Source organism: Centroberyx gerrardi, chromosome 3 (genome assembly GCF_048128805.1).
Source record: "Centroberyx gerrardi isolate f3 chromosome 3, fCenGer3.hap1.cur.20231027, whole genome shotgun sequence".
NCBI classification, from domain to species: Eukaryota; Metazoa; Chordata; class Actinopteri; order Beryciformes; family Berycidae; genus Centroberyx; species Centroberyx gerrardi.
In genome coordinates this window covers 4271643-4285772 of record NC_135999.1, presented here as the reverse complement: position 1 = coordinate 4285772, position 14130 = coordinate 4271643, and the positions used below count along the sequence as shown (strand labels likewise).

The window sequence follows — 14130 nt, the reverse complement described above, 5'->3', positions numbered from 1 at the left end:
GGGCGAACATGCTGTGACCGTTCAGAGTCAGACTGATGCTAATGCATCAGCCAGAGATGACGCAGCAGGGGGCTGGAGCGGCCACTCTTTCCACTTCACACACACAATGTTGCACGATGTATTGCTAGTACATGCACACATAATGTCACACATGGTCGCACGCATGCCAGCATCACATGCGTACACACACACACACACACACACACACACACACACACACAGGTCTACATGCACACATGCTCTCAATAAGACACACATATGCAATCATACACAATGCATGTAGACACACACACACACTTAAACCTCTAAGTGGGGGCTGACCTTAAAATGGGCTCACAGTAGTGACATTTTCAGAGACGTGAGCGGGCGAAGTGGTCCTCAAACTGTGCACTACAGTTGTGTGTGACAGGAGTATCACCTGCTTGTTTGTGATTTTGACTTAACAGGTTAGACACCTGCCTCATGCAATACATTCACCTCTGTCTCACCTTCTGTTCTTTCATTGTATCTTTGCTTTTATCAAAAGTGCACACACTTTTTTAGCTGCGACCAGCAGCTAGTATAGGTTGCTGACGGTCTATCAGTCCGCGGGTCTGTCCCAAAATTTTTTTAAAGTGTTGATCTATGTATCAGCTATATCTATAGATCCTGAAGCTGCATTGAGATGGCTCAAGAGAGTGTCCTACTGATTGTTGATGTCATTTAAGCCCCTCCCCCTTTCCTGACTGGCTGTTTTTCCATTGTCTATTTTTATGCATCCCTAATTTGCACTGAGATGTGTGATGGCTCATTGAACTCCTGTCCAGTGGTGATTTTGTTTAAACTCCATCTCCTTTCCTGATTGGCTGTTTTGGAAACTGTCCTGTATTTAGCCCATGCCCATATGGCCCTATTTTCTACTCCAAAGCATTATGATTTGCAGCTTGACAAATGTCAGCACAGTTTCCTAAACAAATGAAACTGCTAAATTAGCCCCTTGGCTAATTTGCTTGCTAACAGTGCCAAAAATGTTTAGCTGCTAGCCTAGCTAACTAGCCAGCAGGCTAATTTAGCAAAGCAGCCAATATTAATGTTAACATGCAACTACTAGCCACTAATGCTAGCTTCTACTAGATACATTAGCTACTGTGAAAATCAGATGCATTCACAAGTCAGTGATAGGTAAATGACCAGATACTATGGTTAGCTAGCTAACAAGTTGACATTTTCACATTTTTCAGATCAGTTCCGAGTCAAAAGCATCACCGAAATGAACCATGTCTGTTCAGTTCATCAATCGTTACTTTAGAAACGCAATCAGCTGTTCACAGTCACTGTTTTCTAAGAGCTGAAGACCTCCAATATGGCCGCCACAGGGCGAGTTACATCACCTGAAAACCCTCGGTTAAGCTTCCAAGTAACTATTGCATGAAAAAAGAACAATAAACTTGAGTAAACTGTGCACATTATAATAATAACATGACACTATTGATTCCCGGAGACAAGTCCTCTGTTCTCTTGCCCCCATCCACAGTGAGGTCAGAGGTCAGGGTCAGCTACAGAATAGCACCACTTCAGCAGGGTGAGTGTTTGCTAACATGGTGGGGGGTTGAACACAAGTCCTCCAGTTGAAGTACGGTCTCTTTAAGGCAAAAAAAGGGAAAAGAAAGGTAAATGTATAGGTGGGTTTGTGCCTGTTTGTCTCCCAGTATACGTGAAATAGCTGTGAGGTGAGAAAGATTTTCACACATAGCCTGTCTCTCCTCTCACACACATGCACACATGCTTAGAACTCTAGCAAGTGAGGGAGTACATTCCCGTGTAGCGGTGGCACCCCTGCTTTTTGGCACCCACGTGACAGAATGCAGTGGCGCTCCCTCTGTGCCTGCTGCTAGTCGCCACACACATAACCACACACACACACACACACACACACACACACTCACACACAGAGACACACACAACTTTTTCTGTGTTTACTCTGACCTATATAGCCAGTCATTGGTAGCTCCTGTCTGGGAGGAATGCTCAGACTAATGTGAATTTACACCTCACTGAGTTCTGACAGAGAGAGAAAAAGAGGGAGAAGGAAGCGAGGGAGGAGAAAGAGATAGAGAAGACAGATTAGGTGTAAACTGGGAGGAAGAGAGCGGAAAAGGGAAAAAGAAGACGAGTATAGGAACGAGAAAGAGAGAGGGTGGCCTAATGATGGCTCTGTCCGCCGGTTTGAGGAGAGCGTTTGAGGATATTTAGCTGTCTGACACGGGCCATTTCCCTCTACGCCCTAGTTGGTCCCCACTGCAGTCTGGCATTGGGAGGCATCGCAGTCCACCTCACCGCTCGCTCCTCTGCGGGTCAAAACAGCGGTCGGGGTCTTTTTACGGAGTCGGGATCATAATGTACAAGTGTAGCCGGAGTCGCAGAAGTCCCACTTTTACACGCTTGTCGCTCCGCGGCTGCTGCGGAAAGTGAAAGTGATAATGTGTGATGATGCCGGATAGACACAGGGTGTGAGGAACTACTTCAGTGTCAGTATTGCTCGCAAAGCTGGATAACCTGGGAGGGAAAAAAAGCTTCTTTGTTCTTTCCTCTAGGCAAAAATGAGAGTTCTAGCAGTAGATTTCTTTAAAAAATCCCTCTTAAAGAACGATAAAGTTTATAAGTTACATAGGTAAAGGCAACAGAGAGGGGAAATAATTAAATATGCCAATGAGTTAGACATATTTATGCATATAGGTTATGAGATATTTACTGTGGAGAACATCCTACACAGGCAACCACTACTAGGGATGGGACGATATATTGAAACTGAATATATCGCGATACAAAAATGTGACAATACGTATCGTGGGGCACAAAAATTAATCGCGATATTAGCTACATTTTATTCTGCTGAAGTAATCACAAATGAGACGCTTGACCATCACAATTTCACAAGCTCTCCATCCAAATTATATTATTCACACTTTGTAATGGCATTTTTAAATTGTTGTTTACATTCTAACAAGCCAATGCCATTGCTAGAAAGATTTGACTCAGAAATAAACATAATTCTGCACAGTCAGACTTTGTTGTCATTGAAATGTTATTTATTACATCGTGGTTGTATCGAATCGTGAACCCTGTATTGCGCATCGTACCGTACTGCACAGTGTCGTATCGTATCGTATTGCATCGTATCGCATCGCATCGCATCACATCACATTGCATCGTGAGATAAGCATATCGTCCCATCCCTACTACTCACTTTTAATTCTATTTATTTCAAACAGCAGTTCAGCCAAAGTCCGAGCACTCGCTCATGACTTTGGAGGGCATTTTGCTCATTTAGAAAGCATAATTGGAGCCTTGTTTGGTTTTGCTTTAGGCTTCTCGACCTTCTGCTCAGGGTTGTTCGAAATTCAGAGATGTAGTTAGTGTTTTTGTCGCTGGGTAGTGTTCTTCATCCCTCCAAAAGTTAAAGAGGACTAGAAACAGCAGCACTGAGTCACCACGGCGTCGTCCTCTGGCGAGGTGCTTCGGATTCCAGAGCCGTGGTTCCTATTTTAAACCGCTCAGCAGTAAGTGAATGCTCAAACCTCAAAGTTTGCAGATCAGAGCAATTAGTAGCCTTGCAATATCACTTCAGACGCAGTTGGAGAAGCCGCGAGAGTAAGTGAGATAAAGAAGTGGGGATGAAGGTGAAAATAGCGAGACGGCGAGAAGGAAACAGGAAAAGAGAAGACAGAATTTGACAAAGCGATCGATAGAGAGAGCGAGAACATGCAAGCAGGCTGCAAACAAGATTCTCCTGCAGACATCAGTGATTAGGGAAATGGTTTATTTCACCTTTTTTTCCTCTCCTCTCCTCTCCTCTCCTCTCCCATGCAAAGCTATTCTATACTGGACCTACTTTTGGTTTTTCTGTACCATAATTAGCCTATACATGATACTGCATAAGCATAACAGCACAATATACATTTCCCCATAGGGTTATCATTAATTAACAGTGTACATTAATAGTGTACATCAGTATCCTACTGGCAATAGAGATATATGACGCCAAAGCAAGAAACTGACCGACACTGAGGACCTGTCACGTCTTCGGGTGACAAAACTCAGAAAAACGAAGCTGCCACACTGAACTGGAAACTCATTGCACGCACTAAATAATTTTCTCAACTTTCAAACCCAAATAAATCTAATTTCATGGTAGCGCTATCTCATCTGAACCAGAAAATGCGACCACATCGCGTGCAGATGCAGATGTTGTCTGCCATTCACTGTGGAAAGGTTTTGCGTCTTGATGACACTTGACTAGGATCTGAGAAAAAGTTGTTTGGAGCTTTGCAGCAGCATGAATAACATTGTTCGAAAACTGTTTTTAAGGTGGATTTCCCCTTTAAGCGTTGTAGGATCCTCATGTAAACCCCAAGGCTGCTCATTAACATCGTCAGCGTACGAACCCGTCCACAGCACACAATACTGAGAAATGCTTTCAACAACAGACCACAATCGCATGGCCTGGTGCACACTGTGTCTGCTCCACAGCACACACACTCCTCAAAGGGGGATCCGGTTACAACGGGGATGCAAATATTCACGCAGCACCCTCTAATAGTTTCGGTCGTAAGGGCGGTGTTGTGTGCCGTAACGTTCAGCCACGCAGACTTTGTTTTTATCCGCTCCCATATGGAGGACGAGGGTTATAGGAGCGGAGGTCGGCGCTTGTGTGTGTGTGTGTGTGTGTGTGTGTGTGTGTGTGTGTGTGTGTGTGTGTGTGTGTGCGCGCGGTGAGGAGAGTAGCCTTGAATAGCTAGCAGTCTCATCCAGAACTGTCATGTAGCATTAGGCCTAATGGGAAAGAGATGTCCGCAGCAGCACACATGCACACGCACACACGCAAATGCCAAAACACACACACACACACACACACACAGATTCTTCAAGCCACAAGCATAGGTACACACATGCAGACACACACACAGACGGGCGCGTATCACACATATCCAGATAGAGATTATAGACTTCATTCAAATTAAGATAAATTTCTTAGAGTATAAAGATTGATGAACACAAAGAAGATCTCTCTCTTTGTTCCTCTCTCTCTCTCTCACACACACACACACACACACACACACACACAAACTCGCGTATGTGCTGCAGTGAATCAGCGGCGCTCAACTGGCCACAGGCTTTCATACAATAATAATAAAAAAAAAAAAGCAGGATGAGAGAAAGGAACGGCAGGCACAGGTCACGCTTGTCTATCTCCATCACTCTCAACCTGAGAACAGGAGCGAGCGCGTTATCTATGTTATCAGCCGCATGGGAAACGGCACAAACGCAGACATGCATGAAGAAGTGTCCAAACACACACACACACACACACACGCTGTACATGCCGGTTTGAGTGCGGCGGGATGAAGGTCACCGTGCCTGAAACTGTAACTGTCCGCTGGTGTTGTCGCAGACAGGCGGTGGGTGGCAAGGACAGGCGAGTCACAGCAGCGTCACATGAGCACAGCGCTCTGCAGGATGGCCTGAAACTGATCTAAAGCGTCGCTTTTCCTCCGCACTCTAATTGTCCTCTCTTGTCCCGTTCGCTCGCCTTCCGTCGCTCTCTCTCTCTCTCTGCCTCACTCTCTTGCTGGCTCTCGTTACTCTTTCTTGCTTTCTTTCTTTCTTTCATAGTAAGTATGTATGGCAGGGGTCTCAAACTCAATTTACCTGGGGGCCGCTGGAGGCAGAGTCTGGGTGAGGCTGGGCCGCATCAGGTATTCCACAAGAAAAGCTTTGTTAAAAAAAATCCAATCTTCTCAAATGTCTTTATTTTTATTTTTTAACACAAAATAAGATTTAAACGTCTTTATTAACAGTTCTTTAACCTCAATGGGTTCTTCTGAATATGAATTGTCCTGAACATGAATGGAACATTGAAGAACATGAACTGTTCTTCTGAACATGGCTTTTCGGCTTTTTGAACGTCATTTCCGCTTCTTTTTCCTGTGACAGCAGCACGGCGGTCGGCGGATAATAGCCCGGTAGCAGTCTCCTTTGTTTTTGCGCTCGATGTTCATGTCTTTCATGATGACATGAACACCATGGCATTTGTAGATGGTAGAAAGTACCGGGATAGCGAGCGCAAAAAGGCGACTGCTCCCGGAGTGTTATCCGCCGTGCTGTTGTTACAGGAAAAAGAAGCGGAAATGACACCGTGCTGTTGTTGTTGTTGTAAACGTAGTCATAGAAACAAAAAAAACAAATGACATCATATAGAAATATATGTAGTGTTCATCGTGTGAGGCAATGCAAATAGCGCGATGCAAATAAAAAATAATGACCCACAAATAACGGTGCGACCCTATAATTGGTCCGGGTTACCGGGGACTGTTATCGCCGACGGACAGGTGTCGCTATGTGACTGCAGACTACATTAGGCTACATTGAGTTCCTTACTTTTCTTTTATCCCGCCGTGTACGCATCACTTTGATTTATTTTGTCAGATAGAGACATATATACGTATAATGTCCCGCTGGGCAGCAACTTAAAAAACTTTTTTTTGGAAGTGTTGTGAACGCAGCGCGCTGGGACGAATGTCCGTGTGTGCCCAATAGAAACGAGGCAGCCAGCCAGGCACGGAAGAAAACTCTCCATGGCAACGCTGCTGTAACTTTCACTCATTGAGAAATGTTTCTCTGCTTGCATCAAGCCCGGTCGATGTCCCACCCCCGAGAGCCATATACCCCACCGTGATTGGTAGGTTCGTTCAGCTCCGCACACAATACTGTAAAGTGCCATCCATATAAAACTCGCGGGCCGCACTAACATTAAACTTTCATATTAAGGTGGGGGCCACAAAATATCGTCTCGCGGGCCGCAATTGGCCCGCGGGCCGCGAGTTTGAGACCCATGATGTATGGCCAAGGCAAAAACAACAAGCAACGCAATTATAAACAGATAAATGATATAGATAGATATAGATAGATGGCAACTGTGACAATGTGACAAAAACAAAAATAAATGGTTTCATACTAATCATTTTCATACTAAATCAACAGGCAAATATGGTTGTGTGACACTTTTTCTCCTAGAATGTTTTGTAATTTTTCATTCGGGGAAAGAATGAACAAGCTCTCTCTCTCTCTCTCTCTCTCTCTCTCTCTCTCTCTCTCTCTCTCTCTCCATCTCTGTCTCTTTCTGTTCTCAAATTCAAATATTTATTATTTATTGGCCAGGACAAGAGAATTGGTCCCTCTCTCTCTCTGACTCTGACCACGACTCTGTCACACTCTTCCTCTCTCTCTCTCTCTCTCTCTCTCTCATCTTCTGCCTCTATCTATCTGTCTTTCCCTCTGTTTTCATTCCCACTACACGAGCTGACGCGGGGCTGCTGACATCTCCGTGCTACATTGACCTGATGTGTCTACATGCTCAAATTCCTTATTGTACCCGGTCAGTTTTGCGAGCGACACTGTGAGGTCAATCCTCCGTGACGCGGCACACCAAATACGCCACGTTAGGTCCTCCGAGGACATGCTGTCTGACACTGGCCTGGTTCGCCCTGTCATGGTAAAACTGTTTTTTTTTTTAAGCAAATCAGTCTATTATTAAGTGACGTTGAAAACTGCTGCTTTAGCAAGTATTTTCTGTTCTGACGTGTTTCTGCCTCAGTTTCTACATTTATTTCCACTTCATTTATTTGGAAAAAGAGGAGAGAGAAACAGAGCGAGCATGTGTATTTGTTTTCCCGCTAAGTGACGATTGTTCAACTGTCAGCTCACAATAAGCACAAGGATTTATTTCCCCTCGGTTCACGCTGAAATATCATCCTGACCTGACAAATATGTTTGGAAACAGCGGCGATGCGAGTCCCATATGGAAGCGAGTCGGCAGAGCGCTCGGCTGAACGCGCTCGCCGCTGCGAGGTCAGCCCGCAGGTCGGCGCGATCCCCACGGCGAACCGGCTTTTAACAGGCTCACCCGGGGGGGTTTCGCCCAGAGGTGCCCCTCGCCGCGGAAGCTCTGACCCACGAGCTAATTAAAAAGAACAAGGCGAGATAAGGGAAAGAGGGCTTTTCCTTCCTCCGTCCTCCCGCCTCCTGCCTGCCGCTTCCTCAGCAGAGAGCTAACGCTGGCTCAGGATTAAAGCTTTAAAGCACGTTTCACCTTCTTGAGGCTCGCTTTCACCCAGAGGAATAGAGATATGTGGAGTGTAGAACAGTTTCTCATGTATACCTTGCTCATTGTTTCACTCTGAGTCATGGCCTCATTCTCAGTCTATCCGTTTGATGTTGGTATGATCCCTAGGAGATTAGACCCATTCATTGAAGGAGCAAGACATTATCTGCATGTTGAGCAGTTGGCATGGCTTGCATGTCTTTTTAAAGGCCCAATGTAGCAATGTGGAAACACTGTTTATTGTGATTTATTGTATTTTCACTCTAAAGTTCATGTTTGAGCTTACAGTATGACAAGGTCTCTCAGTATCTATGTGTTTTGTTTCTGCTGTGATATTCATCATAAATTTTCAACATTAGTGGAAACACATCAGAATGACACACATTTGAATGAATGAATCTAAATTTATTCTCAATCTGAAATGATCACAATATGGATTGCAGGTGAATTATGATCCTGTACGAGTCCCTTTTTACATAAGACATGCTTAACACTACAGGACTTAAAAAATCTCTGTATGAGGACTGCTAACAGTGCACAATGTCCATATTTCAGGAGCTTTAGCTGTAGCTTTCTGATGAGAAAACAACTCAGTTCAGTTGAAATGGGCCATTTTACCTTCAGCTCAGAAGGGTATTCATGAAAAACACAGATGACATTGGGCTGTGTACTTAATAGCTGAAAGAAAAATTACTCATCAGCCTTGCCTCCAAATGACTTTTTTTGTCTGAGCCTTGCAGCTGATATACTATTGTGTAAAAATCACATTACCATTAAATGAACTGAGGTTTTTTTTATATTGCCAGTATGCGCGTGCCACTTTATTCCATCTCTTCAACTGTCAGAAGAGTAAGAGCTAAAGTTGGTTTTGTGAGATAGGGGTTCTCTGCCCAGGCCCAGACTATTGAAATAATCTATATGAGAAACAACATTCTTAGTGATATTCTTCATGCTAACCTGACCGTAACCAACTCAAATGAAACAAACGAAACTGGACACATCTGTTTATTTGAATGAGTAGGTGGAGTTTAAATACAGAATGGAGCAAGAAATAGCAAGTTGTAATTCAACGCAAATTACACAAAAACTGTTAAAGAGTAACTAAATCCCAAACCCAAATCTGTGGTGAAGCCTGACATCTACTGGTGAAAAGTAGGGTACCAAACTGGCCATCTGCTATTGGCTGATCTTTGGTGCCAGGTGATGTCGCCACCTGTTGTACTCTATAGAAAATGACATCACCTGGCGCCAAAGACCAGCCAATAGCAGATTCCCAGGCTTCACCACAGATTTGGGTTTGGGGTTTAGTTACTTTTTAAATTATCTTTGTCTTTGCTGTAGTTTTGTTCTAATCTCTCAAGTTGTACTAATAAAGTTAGAGAATTGATTTGGGAATATCACTGGGCATACTGTACAGCAGAATCCCGTTGAAGGTGCAGAGGTTGCGAACGCTGTCTGCCCAGACCCAGGACTTGGCTTCCAGGCGGACATCGACCTGGTCTCCCTTCTCAAGAAGCAGCACCACCCCGTTCGACCCGTTATCCGTGATGTCAGCAGCGGTTTTGTGTTCGGCGGAGCCCACCACCACCTCTCCGTTCTTGTACAGCAGTAAAAAGCCGGGGTTCTCTCCGTTGGCGTGAGAGTAGAAGGTGAAGTGGTAAACTCCTCTGACCGGGGCTGTGAAGACTCCTGAGGAGGGGGAAGAGGAGGATAATGAGATTTCATTCAGAGGAAGTGGAGTTCTAATCTCATTGGTGAACTTAAATGATGCAGTGAGGGTTTTTCGGGCGTCCGTCATTTAATTTTTCAAGAGGCGTCAAAACAATCGGTGACAAGATTGGCTTTATGAGCGAGACATCACAGCGTTGTTGCATTCACATTTAATAAAACCACATGCCAGTGCCGCACAGGAGGCAAAGCACTCTGGCAATGACAAACCAAGAACGACAACTCCAAAACAAGTACACAGTATGAACAGAATGATCGTACAAAGGGGACGGAACATGGAGAAAACTGGCATTCTTGCTGTGAGAAGAGTTAACATCTCAAGAAATTGACCTTTACTGTAAATGAATTCAACCATTACATCAAATAAGGGGATGCAGTACATTACCTAATTTGGGATCATAGCCGTCCCCAATGTTGGTTATGACCTTCTTGTAGATGAGAGTCGTCTCGGTGTTGAACGGCCCGATGTGCACTTGGTTCTCTTCCAGCGCGGCCGAGAAGGCCACTTTATCTGTCAAAGACGCAACCATGATTGGGAAGATTGAAAGTGTAGTTAAAAGCTGCACTAGGCAGGGTTTTTATGTAAAAATACACCAGTCCCATCAGCCTAAATCACAAAGTGGGGCTGCAATAGAGAAGAGCGTCCCATCTCCCCTAATTGAGATGCTGTAGATTCACTCTATTTGCCCAGATGAAATTCTGGTGTCGCTTATGGACACTGGCGGGAAGTTATCTCACAGACAGTAGGAGTATAAAACTGTCTCCTAAACAGCAGTTTACTGACATCACATTTCATGATTTCTGGGTATTGAAGTCCTCCAATAGTCTTCCAATAGCTACTAACATAGCATAGACATTTAGTGGACATTGATCCAAAACATCTTAGAATTCTTAAGTGCCTGAAGTTTTTAGTATGGGTTGTCCCAGCGAAAATCAAACCATTTGATTCTAGCAGTGTCTGTCTCTATCCTCGGCTATATGTTTTGAGACAGCATTATGTACTGTAAATGAAACTTTTGCTGCAGGTTGATATAAGCTATGGTCTCATCCTGCAGTACTACTGGGTTCACGGAATACGTACGTTCTTGGCTTGTATTTTAAGCCAAACTTAATCCTTCCTGTTTCGCTGTATTTACCTTGAGTCATTGCTGTCTTCACCTCTTCCACCGCTGAAACTGCTTGATCAACCTTATTCTTCAGCTCCTCCTGTACATCTTTATTTAATTCCAGTTTGGCTTCCAACTCTGTGATGAAAATGCATCAAAGTTATTGTTTATTACTAAATAATCATTCTCATGCCTTTCATTAATGGATATACAGTACATAGGGAACATAAATATGGGATTAGATGAAATGTACCTACTGTAAATCCTTAACAGACAGCTCAGTGATTTATCAGATCAAACCAATACAATGGTCAAAGGAATTTACATTTACAGTAATATTTCCCTTGCCTTGGTCAGCGGTTTTAAGTGCCTCCATCTCAGTCTCTGTTTTTTCCAGCCTTGTGTTCATCTCTCTGTGCAGATTCTCAGTGGCATTCAGTCTGACTTCCACCTCTGTGGGATTAGCAGAGGAGAACCTTATGAATTCAGAGATAAGATATACATTATATATTCATAATAACCTCCTTATTCATATTCTGATCACAGCAATAGGCAACAAAATGAGAATTTAAACAAAGGATGGTATATATGCTATTCTGTTCTTTTCTTTTGACCTTGATCTGCTGTCTTCAGTGCCTCCACTTCAGTCTTGGTGGCTCCAAGGCGTGTGTTCATTTCCTTCACCAGGCTTTCACTGGCTTCTAGTCTGGACTTCAGATCTAGTGGATCAGATGAGATCAATGACAAGCTGTATGAATTCAGCCATCAGAATTCACATCAAAACTAAATGAGGATGACAAGATGAGTTCGGACAAATCATACTGTTTTGATCCCCTAATCACCTAATTATTCATTCATAATTGAATGACATTTTGACATCAGCCCAGAACTAAGCTTTACCTTGATCAGCAGTCTTGAGCGCTTTCACCTCTGTTTCTGTGTCTTCAAGCCTGATATTCAGCTCTTCATTCAGGCTCTCAGTAGCTTCCAGTCTGGCCTCCAACTCTGTTGGAATAGATTACAAAGTCAGCCATTCAACAAATCTAAACATTGTTGATGATGAATTAAGATGACAATTTATTGATTGCCAATGGCCTTTATTTTATTGGATTTTATTTATCCACATATTCATCCATAATTCAGTTGTAAGCCCGTAAAACAATAATTTGGGCAATGTGCAGCATTAATGCAGTTCGTTTTACATTCTCTTTACCTTGATCAACTGTGTTGAGTGTCTTCACTTGTCTCTGTGTGTCTTCAACTCTGATCTTCAGCTCCTCAGTCAGACCCTCACCGGCTTCCAGCCTGGATTCCAACACTAAAAATCAAAAAATAAAAACTACATGAATTCAGATGATTCCAGTTCATCAAGTCTGAATAATGGGAAAGAGATGAGATGGCATGAGGTGAAGGCTTTATTGATCTCTAATGCAGGGTTCCCACTGGTCATGGGTTTTCTTGAATATACGGGAATTTTTTGACAGGGAAAGCCAGGGAACTTGATTTATTTTCTGGGGAAGTCAGGGAATATCTGGGGATTTTACAAATGGGTTACAACCTTTTTCACGCATTCATTGCATTAGATGGTTTTCAGCCCAACCTGAGCGGAAACCAGACTCTTCACCCCTTTAGAAAAAACAACAATAACAAACCAGGAAGGAATAAAATCCGTAGGTCTGAAAGTCATGGAAAAGTCATGGAATTTTGCATCAGGGTCACGATGGATAACCCTGCAAAGAGTCTACATATGAATTCCTTAAGAATTCATACGTAGAATAAGAATTTGCACAATGCATTGAATCTAACCTCTTTACCTTGATCAGCAGTCTTGAGTGCCTCCACCTCTGTCTCTGTGTTTCTAAGCCTGGTGTTCAGCTCCTCCTCCAGACTCTCACTGGCCTCCAGTCTGGCCTCCAGCTCTGACAGTTTGAATTAGGAGAGCAAATACATCCTGAATCCAGCCACTCATAACATGATCACACCAATACAATCATCTCTGACTTGCGTTCACGTACCTTTACTTATCATGTGTAATTGTTCCACCAGGTTTCTTTGCATCTCTGCCTGGGTCTCGCTGGCGTTCAGTTGGGTCTTCAGTTCTGGTCATAACATGGAGAGAAAAAAAAGCATGAAATATTCAACCAGCCAATCAATTCCATCAAAACACTGCCTTCCGCAAATAACAATCATGGACGTTTCATTTAAAATATGTTGCAGTACATAATGATATGGGATGAATGCAATTCATTTACCTTGATCAACAGTCTGGAGTGCCTTCACTTGTGTGTCTGTGTCTCTGAGCTTATTCCCCAGCTCTGCCAGTCTGCTGTTCAGCTCTGTTAGTTGAAATTAGGCAGATAAATACTGCATGAATTTAGCCATTCAGTCAAATCTAAATCGTGAGATGAGATGAGCTGAGCTGAGATGAGAGGAAAATCTACTTTACTGCTCATTAATAATGGAATAGTTTGTGTAAATATTACCTTTGCTCTCCTTCTGTAGTTGTTCCACTCGTCTGCTTTGGCCCTCCAAATCACTGGCGTTCAGTCTGGCTTCCAGTTCTGGTCATTTAGATGAGGGGAAGATGATGAGCAAGAAAAAGTAAACAACTTTTTTATGAGGGATAAGGCATATACAACAATGAAAACTTTTATATGTTTTTTAATATAAATATAGATCCGTCTTTTGGGCTGCAGTTAAGAAAAGTGTCCCATCCCCACTAATTGAGATGCTGTGGATTTGCCATTTTTATTTTATTTATTAGTAGCATACAGTTTGAATAGAAATGTTTTAACCAGGACCTGGCCTTGGTTTGATATTGTACATTACGGTACGGTACCTGTGTACTGCCGCACAACCTGCTGCACCAGCTTCCTCTGCTCCTCCTCCTGCATCTCACTGACTCTCAGTCTGGCCTCATGGTCTTCATTTTACATGGCGGGAATAATGGAACATCAAATAATCTTTCTTCATCAGTTTCAGATTAAAACTTCTCTAAAAAAAACAAATCTTTTTAGAAATTTCGGAAAAACGATTTTGTTATTTCCATGCAAAAAAGTTGAATTTATATTGATCTATAGTATTCAAGTGATTACTGTATTACGTTGATTAGCAATACAGAAACACATTGTCTAAAACTCATCATATGATAATGCT

At 43.1% G+C, this 14130-nt stretch overlaps 1 protein-coding gene across 1 annotated transcript in view; it reads left to right on the top strand.

Moving 5' to 3' along the window:
* Positions 1-14130, top strand: part of prkcaa (protein kinase C, alpha, a) — a 187573-nt gene that overhangs the window by 136677 nt on the left and 36766 nt on the right. The window lies entirely within an intron of this gene.